The 10,284-nt window shown below is 34.2% G+C and overlaps 1 long non-coding RNA gene across 1 annotated transcript in view; it reads left to right on the plus strand.

The window, feature by feature from the left end:
* The window catches only part of LOC138149850 (uncharacterized), a 284,229-nt gene extending 274,777 nt beyond the window's left edge, over window positions 1-9,452 (plus strand). The window contains exons 3-6 of the long non-coding RNA XR_011165437.1: window positions 980-1,093; window positions 2,923-2,971; window positions 8,179-8,328; window positions 9,066-9,452. This is a non-coding gene — a long non-coding RNA (uncharacterized lncRNA). The remainder of the gene's footprint in view (window positions 1-979; window positions 1,094-2,922; window positions 2,972-8,178; window positions 8,329-9,065) is intronic.
* The last annotated feature ends 832 nt before the right edge of the window (window positions 9,453-10,284 follow it).

The raw sequence follows: 10,284 nt of genomic DNA on the forward strand, positions 1-10,284 counted from the left end.
CTCTCTCTCTCTCTCTCTCTCTCTCTCTCTCTCTCTCTCTCCCCCTCCCTCTCTCTCTCTCCCTTTTGTTTCTCTCCCTCTCTCTGCCCTCCCACATACACACAAGGAAAAATCTATGTGCATTTGTGTGTATGCATGTGTGTGTGCATGTGTGCACATGCACAAGTGTAGTGGTGGTGGTTTTTGGAAGGATGCTATGATTTCATTGTTACAAGGAATTCCTCAAGTGAAAACTGTTGCAAACTCATAGTTTGTCAGTAATGTCCATATTTAGAGAGTTGTCTGTGACACTGAGAGGTTAAACAACTTGTCCATGGTGACATAGCCAGTATATGTCAAAGCCAGAATTTGAACTGAGGACTCTTTGACTCCACTGTATTCACTACACTAGCCTTTCCTTCTCCCATTCCCTCTCCTAATTCCATTCCCACTGCTTCCTTGTCTTTATCTTTAATTATAGATTTAAATGATAACCACAATTATAAGAATTCTAGGGCCAAGAGTATTACTTAGTTCACAGTAGGCATTTAATAAATCCCTATTGAGGAAATGTTGTTGATTTACTGATTGTTATTAAAATGATAAAATTAAACAAAGTATCCTTTTTTTCAAAATGACAGTACCATGCTTCTGATGTTAAATAGTAGCATAAAAATATTTGTATTGATCATATTAACATTTTTTTAACTTCAGTAATTTTGTAGAAAAAGAAAAGTGTCCTAAAATGAAAAGAGTCCTAAAAAAATAAAATGAACTTTTATCTTGGAAAAAGGTCATAACTCATAATCAGGAAGACACTAAGCCAGACAGCTAGGTTCTTTAAAATCTCAAACTTACTCAGGTTTTTGTAGCCTCAAGTCCATAAATGTTCTACAACTCCCCTTTCCCATCATCCTCTCCTATTCCCAAGTGAACCTTTTTATGTAGGTACCATTAATTCCACCCAGGAATAACTAGGTATCTATCGTTTCCTTTTTAGCTTGGCAATGAGTATTGTGATTCCAGTGTCACAAGAAATTTCCAGTGTGGAAACTCCTTCAACTGATGTAAATCTATAGCTGATTGTTTTACCTGTTCTTCCATACAATTTCAGGTACCATTCAAATATTAACTATCTGTGAATAGGGTCTGTTTCACTGGCACTTAGATGGTACAGTGGATAGAGTGTTATGCCTAGAATCCGGGAGACCTTAGTTCAAATTTGGCCTCAGATACATGCTATGTTATGCTGGCCAAGTCACTTATCCTTTGACTGCTTGAGCAGCCCCATTTGCAAAATGAGGATAATAATATCACCTACCTCCTAGGATTATTAGAACAAATAAGAAATATTCTTAAGTACTTGGCACAATGCCTGTTAGGAATTTAATAAATGCTATTTCTTTCCTTTATCATTTTTATCTGCAGTGCATAGCACTGTGGCTGTTTCATAGTAGGTGCTCAATAAATGTTTCTTGACTATTTTTACCATGAGATTAATTTTCCCCATTTGTTAAGCCCCCTACCTCTCTTCTCATTCAAACCCTTTTCTGATCTCTAATATCACCTACACACACACACACACGCACACACACACACACAATGTGTTGCATCAAAATAACTGTCATTGAATGCCCACAGCATTCATATAGATTCCTGGGCTTTAATGAGATGTGATTTAAAAAAATAGGGCCAATAAACACCCTTACAAATGAAATTAAAATAGTGGTCCATACAAGAAGCTTCTATATGCAAATTGGTCTGAAGTTATAATAAAATTGTTCAGGTGTTGGTAATAAACAGACATGCAATGAGAGAGCCAAGTTGCCTGCTTTATGTGTGCATACACAGTGATGATAAAGATGCTCTTTGTGCAGAAAGTGCTGATCAGAGGTTAAAGGAAAGAGTGCTGTATCAAGTATACAGGTATCTAGTTAATAATGATATCATTTAATTTATGATCCCTGAGCTTCTCGTGCTCATTCATCAACAAAAGTATGCCATTTCTGAATAATTAATGTCATCAAGAAAAGTTTTCCACTAGTTCTAGTGTCTTGCTAAAGTACCACATAGGGTAAATATTGATCTTTGATATGAAATTACATCTGTCAATTTGCTACTCTATTTTTGCATTATTTTCCATCAATTTTTAAGGGTTTATACATTAGGACTTTTTTCACTTTTGGAGCTAATGTCATTCAACATTTATACTGCTTTTTAAAGGTTCTTTTCATGTTGGTTTTCCAATGGGTTACTTTGAACAGAGTCATATACTTAAAATTGTAAGGGACTTCAGAGGTCATACAGTCTAACTTCTTAATTTTATAGATGAGGAAAGGGATTCTCTGAGAGGTGAAATATTGTCTAACTTTCCCGATGGCTCACAGGTAATAAGTTGAAGAGTCAGAGTTCTAATAGGGTCATCAGACTTAAAATCCACTGTTTTTACAACTATATCATCTGACCTTTCCATGTTCTACTGCCTCTTGTTTAGCTATTTACCATTCTAAAGGCTATTATAAAGATAATTGCTGCAGATATTTCCAAATCCTTGCCTTCCACATTTCTAAATTCATGCTTCTATATTTCTCAATTCAAACCTTTTTTGTCACCTTAGAATCAAAGTCTAGATAATATTAGTGACATCTAATACAATCTCAATATGAAAATAAAGATTTTTGTACTTAACATAGTGAAAAGAAGTCTGGTTCAGGAATCAGAGACCATAGATTTAAATTTTACTTCTTATGTTTATTATCCATGTGACCTTGGAAAATAGCCTCACTGACTTTCAGTAAAATAAGAAGCAAATACAAGAGTTGCCTTTTATCTCTGGAACTATGATCTGATATAAGAAAGGGGAAAATTTCCATATTTCTTGTTCCTCAAAATGCACAAAAGCATGAAATATCAAATTTTCAAATATTGCATATTTTCTTTTAGATCCAGAGATGATACCCTGGCTATGTTACTACCTACATTTCAAGCATAGGTAAAGTATTAGTCCTGAATCCTCTATTACCCCCCCCCCCCCGCCCTTTACAGTTTTAACAGAATTTTCCCCTGTCTTTAATTTCTTCCTCGTTTATCATTCTTTTGGATTTTTCAGACTCTGGCAGAAGAATGTTAAAGCCTCCTAGAATTGGTTTGCTCTTTATAACTTTAATAATTTCATTAATTCTTCTCTTAATATCTCAATTGCAAAGCTATAAATTGTATCTATAGTTTATAATAGAATTGGTTCATTCTCTATAATGATTTAAGCATGTTTTTCTGCGTGTCATTTTTAGTGACCAAGTAACATATTTTCTTTTGTTCCTTTTTGATATTTTTATTATTTTCCAATTTACATGTCAAAACAACTTTTAGAAATAATTTTTGCAAAATTTTGAGTATGACAAGCAGACAAAACTGCCATGAGTAAGTCACATGATATGGTACAATTTTCTTAATGTTTTGAATATTTGCTACCATTTTATCTAAAAAATCTTAAAAATTATTACATATAAGGAAGACTTAAATGAATTGATGCAAGAAAATTCCAAAGTACCAAAATGTATGGCATTACATTTCTCCCCTTCACTTTGAATCCATATGAGTCCTATGTCTTATATTTGTTTCTTGAGAGTCCATAAATGGTTGGATTGTATTTCCAAATACTGTTCTCAATTCATTCTTTCTTATCTTTAACATCTAAGGTTATACTTATCAAGTATGGTTTTCTAATCTTTATATTATTTTATATTATCACAAATATCATATCACATTTCATTTTAACCACATAGTCTTCCTGTTAATTTTTTTTTCCCAAGAGGCTTTTGCTATAAGGATTTTTTTCTCTTCCTTTCTGTTTTGGTTTATTAATTAAGTTTATAAATTTGTTACTTTTTAGAGGGGATATGCTACTAAACATTACTTGCTTAGTCATCTTGTATTGCCTCCTCATTTTTCTCCTCAAATTTATTTCAAATTGAGAATTATAATAACTCAGAAAAAATGTCATTATAAGAATCCACAGCATCTAGAAGGTCTCAGTCTGAGGCCATTTACCACAAATTACCTGTTTTTCCCATTCCCCACCCTATTTAATACTCCATTCTTCATTCTTTTTCTCAGGTCTCTAAGAGGTAGCCCCTTTCTTTGCCATAATTTCTACTTGTTCCCTTGATCTCATCACTTCCTATCTTCTCCAGATATTTTTCCTCATCCATTTCCTTTCTTTTTTCATCCTTTTTTAATTCACTTTAACCTCTTGTACTGCTCATAAACATACCTAGGTCTCTTTCATTGTTAAAAAAGTAAAATAAAATAAATTTCACTTGACTCTCTCTTACCCTGAAGTTGCTATGGTTTTCCCACTACAGCCCAACTCTTATAGATGTATAAAATATTTATAGCAGATCTTTTTGTATTGCCAAAAGATTGGAAAGTGAAAGGTTGCTCATCAATTGGGAAATGACTGCACAAATTGTTGTATTTGATTATAGTGGAATGCTATCGTGCTATAAGAAATGATGAGCATGATGGTTTCAAAAAACTCTAGGAAGACATATGAATTGATGCAAGAAAATTCCAAAGTACCAAAGTAATGAAAAATGCTATACACCTTCAGAGAGAGAACTGATGAGCAATGGGTGCAAATTGAAGCATACTTTAAAAAATTTCTTTATGTTTCTTCCTTTTTCAACAAAATGACTTATATGATGTATGTTTTGAATGAAAAAAAAATCCAATATGTTGTGATTTCAGGATGATGGATTTGAAAATGTGTCAAAATATTATGAATTCAGTACCATGTCATATAGAACAAATGATTGCAAAAAATGAGGAAAATAGGATGTATTAAAAGTTGTTTTAAAAATGTTAAACTGGGGGCGGCGAGGTGGCACAGTGAATAGAACATCAGTCCTGGAGTCAGGAGGACCTAAGTTCAAATCTGGCCTCAGACACTTAACACTTACTAGCCATGTGAACTTGGGCAAGTCACTTAACCCCAATTGCTCTGCCTCCCCCCTCCAAAAAGCAAAAATAAAATAAAATAAAATAATACAAAATGTTAAACTGTTATAAAGTTTATTTCATGAGTCACTACAGTTGACTATTTTCTTTGTTCTAATTAATTGGTGTATGACTTTAGATGACCTCATTGTTAATGGAAAGATATTGGAAGACCACAAAAAGAGACTGATAAAAGTGTTGGGTTGGTTAGTGTATGTTGGTCTGAAGTTATGAATAATGTCTGTTTTGAAGAGGCTTTCTCAAGCATGTGGTTTTCATAGTACCTCAAGGTGTGAGCACAGATCCATAGAAGTACTCCTGAATTGTTCATATCCATGGAATATTTGATATCTTAATACCTTTCCTAGGGTTTAGCAGTTGTTATTTTAAATTCACTGAGAGCCATGTTTCTGTATTAGTAAACTACTGAAGGATCTCACTTGTATGATGGAAGATACCTACAAATCTAGCTGAAGGAAAAAAAAAAAACAAAAGTAAACATTGAAAGACTAGGTGAACTGCTTCATACATACACCAGTACCAGACTGTGCAGTCCCAAGTGAGCCTTTTGTTCTGCCCGCAGATGCCAGCCTGGAGGACTTGGGAGCTATCTTGTATCAAAATAGTAAAGGTCACAAGAAACTGAATGAGTTTACCAGAAGAAGATTGACATATTAAGAATCAATACCCCATTTGCAAATTGTAGTTATTGATTTTGAGGTGACCTCTCACGGAAAAAAAGGTTTTTGCTTTGTTTTGTTTTGTTTATTTAATTGGGGGGAGGTTGCTGCTGTTTTTTTTTTATCCCTGCATCCCCAGCACTGTGGACACAGGGATGACCATTGTACATAACCATAAGACTCATCATAAAACATTAGTGTGTTTCTTTCCAGTCAGGGAAATTTACCATGAAAAGAGGAAGATGGATATGGTTGTAAAAATATAAAACCTGTCCTAACAGGCCTGGATCTGAAAGTCACACATTGAAGTGTCATAGATATGATAGGAAAAGGCTCCCTTAGATCTATTTCATTCTAGGAAAATGTCATAAATACTCTTTGGAACTGCTTTTTCATACTACAGAATTCAACATTTTGAAAGGTCTCATTGCTGCCCTTTGGCAAAGGAAATGTAGAAAGTATTCTCCTTCAGAGGACAATCATCATGATAAATAAACTGAGTCAGGAAGGTTCTGCAATTTGCCGTCTTAATTTCCCACATTCCCAGCAGCCTACACCCACGTAGTAGATAGATACATACATACAGTTTACCCGATAGAAGTTCTAGTCAGTGCTCCCAGCGGGAAGCTTTTGGTATCAGCCCTTTGCATGGTAGATTGTTGTCTCAGTAGCATAAATGTTTTTATGTGGATTCAAACTGGGATCAAATCAAAGTTAAATTGCCACGAAATTCTACCTTATACAGCAAGTCTTACTGTTTATAACATAAATCACGATGTAGTTGTTCTCTTAAGTTCACAGTGGAGGCATAATACATGACTATCATTGAAAACATCCATCTGTAGTACTCATTAAGCTTGCAGAAGGTCCTTTATAACAGCTTGCAGCCATTTTCCTTTCTCCCTATCATACAAAACAAAATAGACACAAGTAAATGATTAAAAATTAAACAATAATTTTCTGGAATTCTATCCTGAAAATGACCACATGAGAGTTTGTTCAAAGCCTAAAGGCAATTGTTAAGGTTAGGTTAAGCATCTTAACATCCCTGAGGTTATGTGAACTGCATATCAAACTTTAAAGAGGAGATTAATTTAAAGTTTGAGTTACAAATCCTATCCCTCCCTTCTTCTTTTCTCTCTCCACTTCCTGAAACAGTAAGCAGACACAAATAGGTTATAGTCATTTTGTATAAGAACACTCAAATAAAAGAAAAAAATGAAAGAAAATGAAAAATTGCATACTTCAGTCTGTATTCAAGCAATACCAGTTCTTTCCCCGGAAGTGCATAGTATGCTTCATCATTAGTCCTTTGGGATTTTCTTGTATTGCTAAGAATAACTAAGATATAGCTCTTCATTAATATTGCTGTTACAGTGTATACTGTTCTTCTGGTTCTGTTCACTTTGCTCTGCATCAATTCATCTAAATCTTTCCAGGTTCTTCTGAAATCATCCTGCTTTTCATTCTTATAGCACAGTAATTCCATTGCAATCATATACCACACAATCTTATACCAACTTGTTTATCTATTGCCCAATTTTTGGGCATCTTTTTGATTTACAATTCTTAGCAAGATATAATATAAAATAAATAATAAATAAATATATAAAATAATAATTCTTACAAAAAGAACTGCTACAAATAATTTTGTATAAATAGGTTCTTTTCCCATTTTTGGATGTCTTTGGGTTATAGACTTATAAGTGGTATTGATGGATCAATGAGTATGCATAGTTTTAGAGCCCTTTTGACATAATTCCAAACTGAAGAGCATCCATCTTTTAAAAGGGGATATGAGAAACCAAGTTTGAAAGTCCTTAGGTTTAGCATCACAGATCTGGTCCCTGGTGAGGCAGTTTTCAAATCAAAATCTTTAGTCACAATATCAGAATTTTATGGCAATTGAAAGACATAATATTTGATGTGGTGAAGGTAGTCTGCTTTTTCTTATTTTGTCTCATTTCTCAATATCGTATGGTTGGGAGAAGGTGCAAGTATGAGACTTTGGAGAATACCAATCAGTTTAAAATAGTGGTCTAGTTACTGTCCACAGGTTCCATGATATTTAGTAATCTCTAATTAGTAATCAGAAAAGTAATCAAAAGGATCACTAATATATTGTTGAAATAATCTTATTACATTCCTCTCCCTGCTTCACTACTATCTTTAATTTGCCAGAAACTTCTCCATTCTAGAAGCTTATGCCAGGCCTTACTTTACACAATTGGAAGGAACCTCTGCTCCTGTGTCTCCTATTTGATTGGTTCCTCTCTGCAACTCTAAGGAGGATATTTAGCCCTCCTCTGTCTTTATTTCTCTCCAGAATATACTTTTGGCTCTCCTTCTGGATTTTCTCTAAGTTTCTCCCTCACCTGCTGTCTTCATTACCCTTACCCTCATTCCAGCTTGTTTTTATACATTTTCTTTCCTCAATAGATTATAAGCTTCTTGAGATCGGAGACCACCTTTCTCTCTATTAAATAAACACTTAATAAGTATTGCTTGACTTGACTTGTAGGTACTGAATGCTGCTTATGGGCTACATTGCTTTTGAGCCACACTCGTAACAAACTGCTTAAAAATACCTGGAGGAAGAGAAAAAAAGGTGGTATGTGCCAGGCATGCAAAACTACTACCATGACCTCCCTTTAAACCCTGATGGAAACAGGTGAGGTTCTTGACCCCAAGAGAACTGGGATTAGAAGTGGCTCCTACATTGCTGATCCTATTTCCAGCTGAGGCTTAAAATCATCATTCAGGGAAAGGAGGACAGCCATCCATAGTGCCAGTCAATTGCCACCCACGAGGCAGTCTAACTTTCATTGATTGATCCATTCATTCATTCATTTATTCATTAATTCATCCATTTCCAATGAATATTCTCATTTTTATGGAGTTCAGAACTAACTGTTTATGGAGGGGAAATTGTTCACATGCACTATATTCACATTATCAGTTTATAAAATCTATGCAACCTTCAACACAGTATAGCATAAACCTTTAAAAATCCCATAGGCAATTTCCTAAATACTATGGTCTAAGTTAATGACAGTTAGGTGGCACATCCAGACCTGGAGTCAAGAAGACTCTTTTTGAGTTCAAATCTGGTCGCAGATACTTTCTAGCTTGTGTAACCTTGGTTAAATCACTTAACACTGTTGGCCAAAACTCGGTTTCCTCATCTGTAAAAATGAACTGGAGAAGGAAATGACAAACCAGCTCCTTTGCTAAGAAAACCTCAAATGGGATCATAGAGTCATATATTTATTAATAAGTAAATTGATAAAAAAACAATTAAACAAGAAAAATAGTCTAAATTTCTCAAGTCACTAATTCATGCAGATTTTTCTTGTTCCCACATATATTTGTGTAGAAGCTAGTGGCTTATCTTTTTTATTTCCACAGAACTGATAAGGCAGAGATTCTCACAGAACTTCTTGGAGACACTCAATAACTTTTTGTGCTTCAACTAAAAACAAGTTAAAGTGATGGATTGTGCAGATTACAGTATCTATGATCATGAGAAGACTTCCCCAACCTCTGGTATTGATTTGTGATTATGTCAGTGAGTCTAGAGTGCTGTTCCAGGCTCAAAAATAAAATTCCTTCTTATCATTAACCTCAAAACAATTTTTAAATAATCAGTCTTTACTTTGTGGAGAAAAGTGGGAAGGTGAGACTGAGTCTTTATACAAATTCCACAAAATCTCATCTTTTTCTACCCTCATCTTTATATAGAAATCTAAACTAGGAAAGAATATGCTGGTTCACTGAGAGTGACAAATTAAACCCCAGGTATGTGTGGTTCAAAAATATGAAATTCTCTAATTCTGTAAGTTCCTTGAATGCAAGGACTACATTTGTAAAATACATCGTACAAATTGAATACAAAAATTGTAAACATAAATTCCCCACAGGACAAATACTTTTAGAATATAGATAAAAACATAATAACCACATGAAAAAAACATGCATATTTCCATAGAATTAGAGAAAAGCAATTTAATAGGACTCTGAGATCAAACAAACTCATACACAAACTCATACACATCTATCATTAGCTTCTCCCAAGAAACCTAAGAGACAAGGATTATAGCTATTGTTATCCCTATTTTGCAGATAAGGAAACTAGGTTTCTGAAAGGTAGATTAGCAAAATTTAAAAAAAAAGTCTTTTAAAAACACCCCAATGTACCAGACATTGCTGCACTGAGGGTCCAGTTAAGATTATATAACATAACTTTGTGATGGATCCAATTGACATAGTTTCATGATCTTCTCCACCTTCATTCAGTAGCACATGAGTAGGAATGAAGGTGGCAGATGGTGGGACTAAGCAAAGGCAGAGTCTAAAGAGCATATAGAGATAAGGAGGCAAGAGCTTGCTCAAAGAGGACAGTGTAGAGTTGAACTATTTTGCTGAGGGTCAAGATGTGGAAATGAGGAGAATGTAAACACTACAGGGATGATGGCCTAAGAAAGAATTTATGAAAAAAATTAAAAAATGTAGTCATATGAAAAATGTTCTCAATCATTATTCATTAGAAAAATGCAAATTAAAAAAACCCTTGAGACATGATTTTACATTGTCTAAAATTATTTTTTTAAGCAATTGGTGTTAAGTA

This window comes from Petaurus breviceps, unplaced genomic scaffold (assembly GCF_028583685.1).
Source record: "Petaurus breviceps papuanus isolate PSGF00001 unplaced genomic scaffold, PetGlider_PUasm1.0 90849, whole genome shotgun sequence".
Taxonomy (NCBI): Eukaryota; Metazoa; Chordata; class Mammalia; order Diprotodontia; family Petauridae; genus Petaurus; species Petaurus breviceps.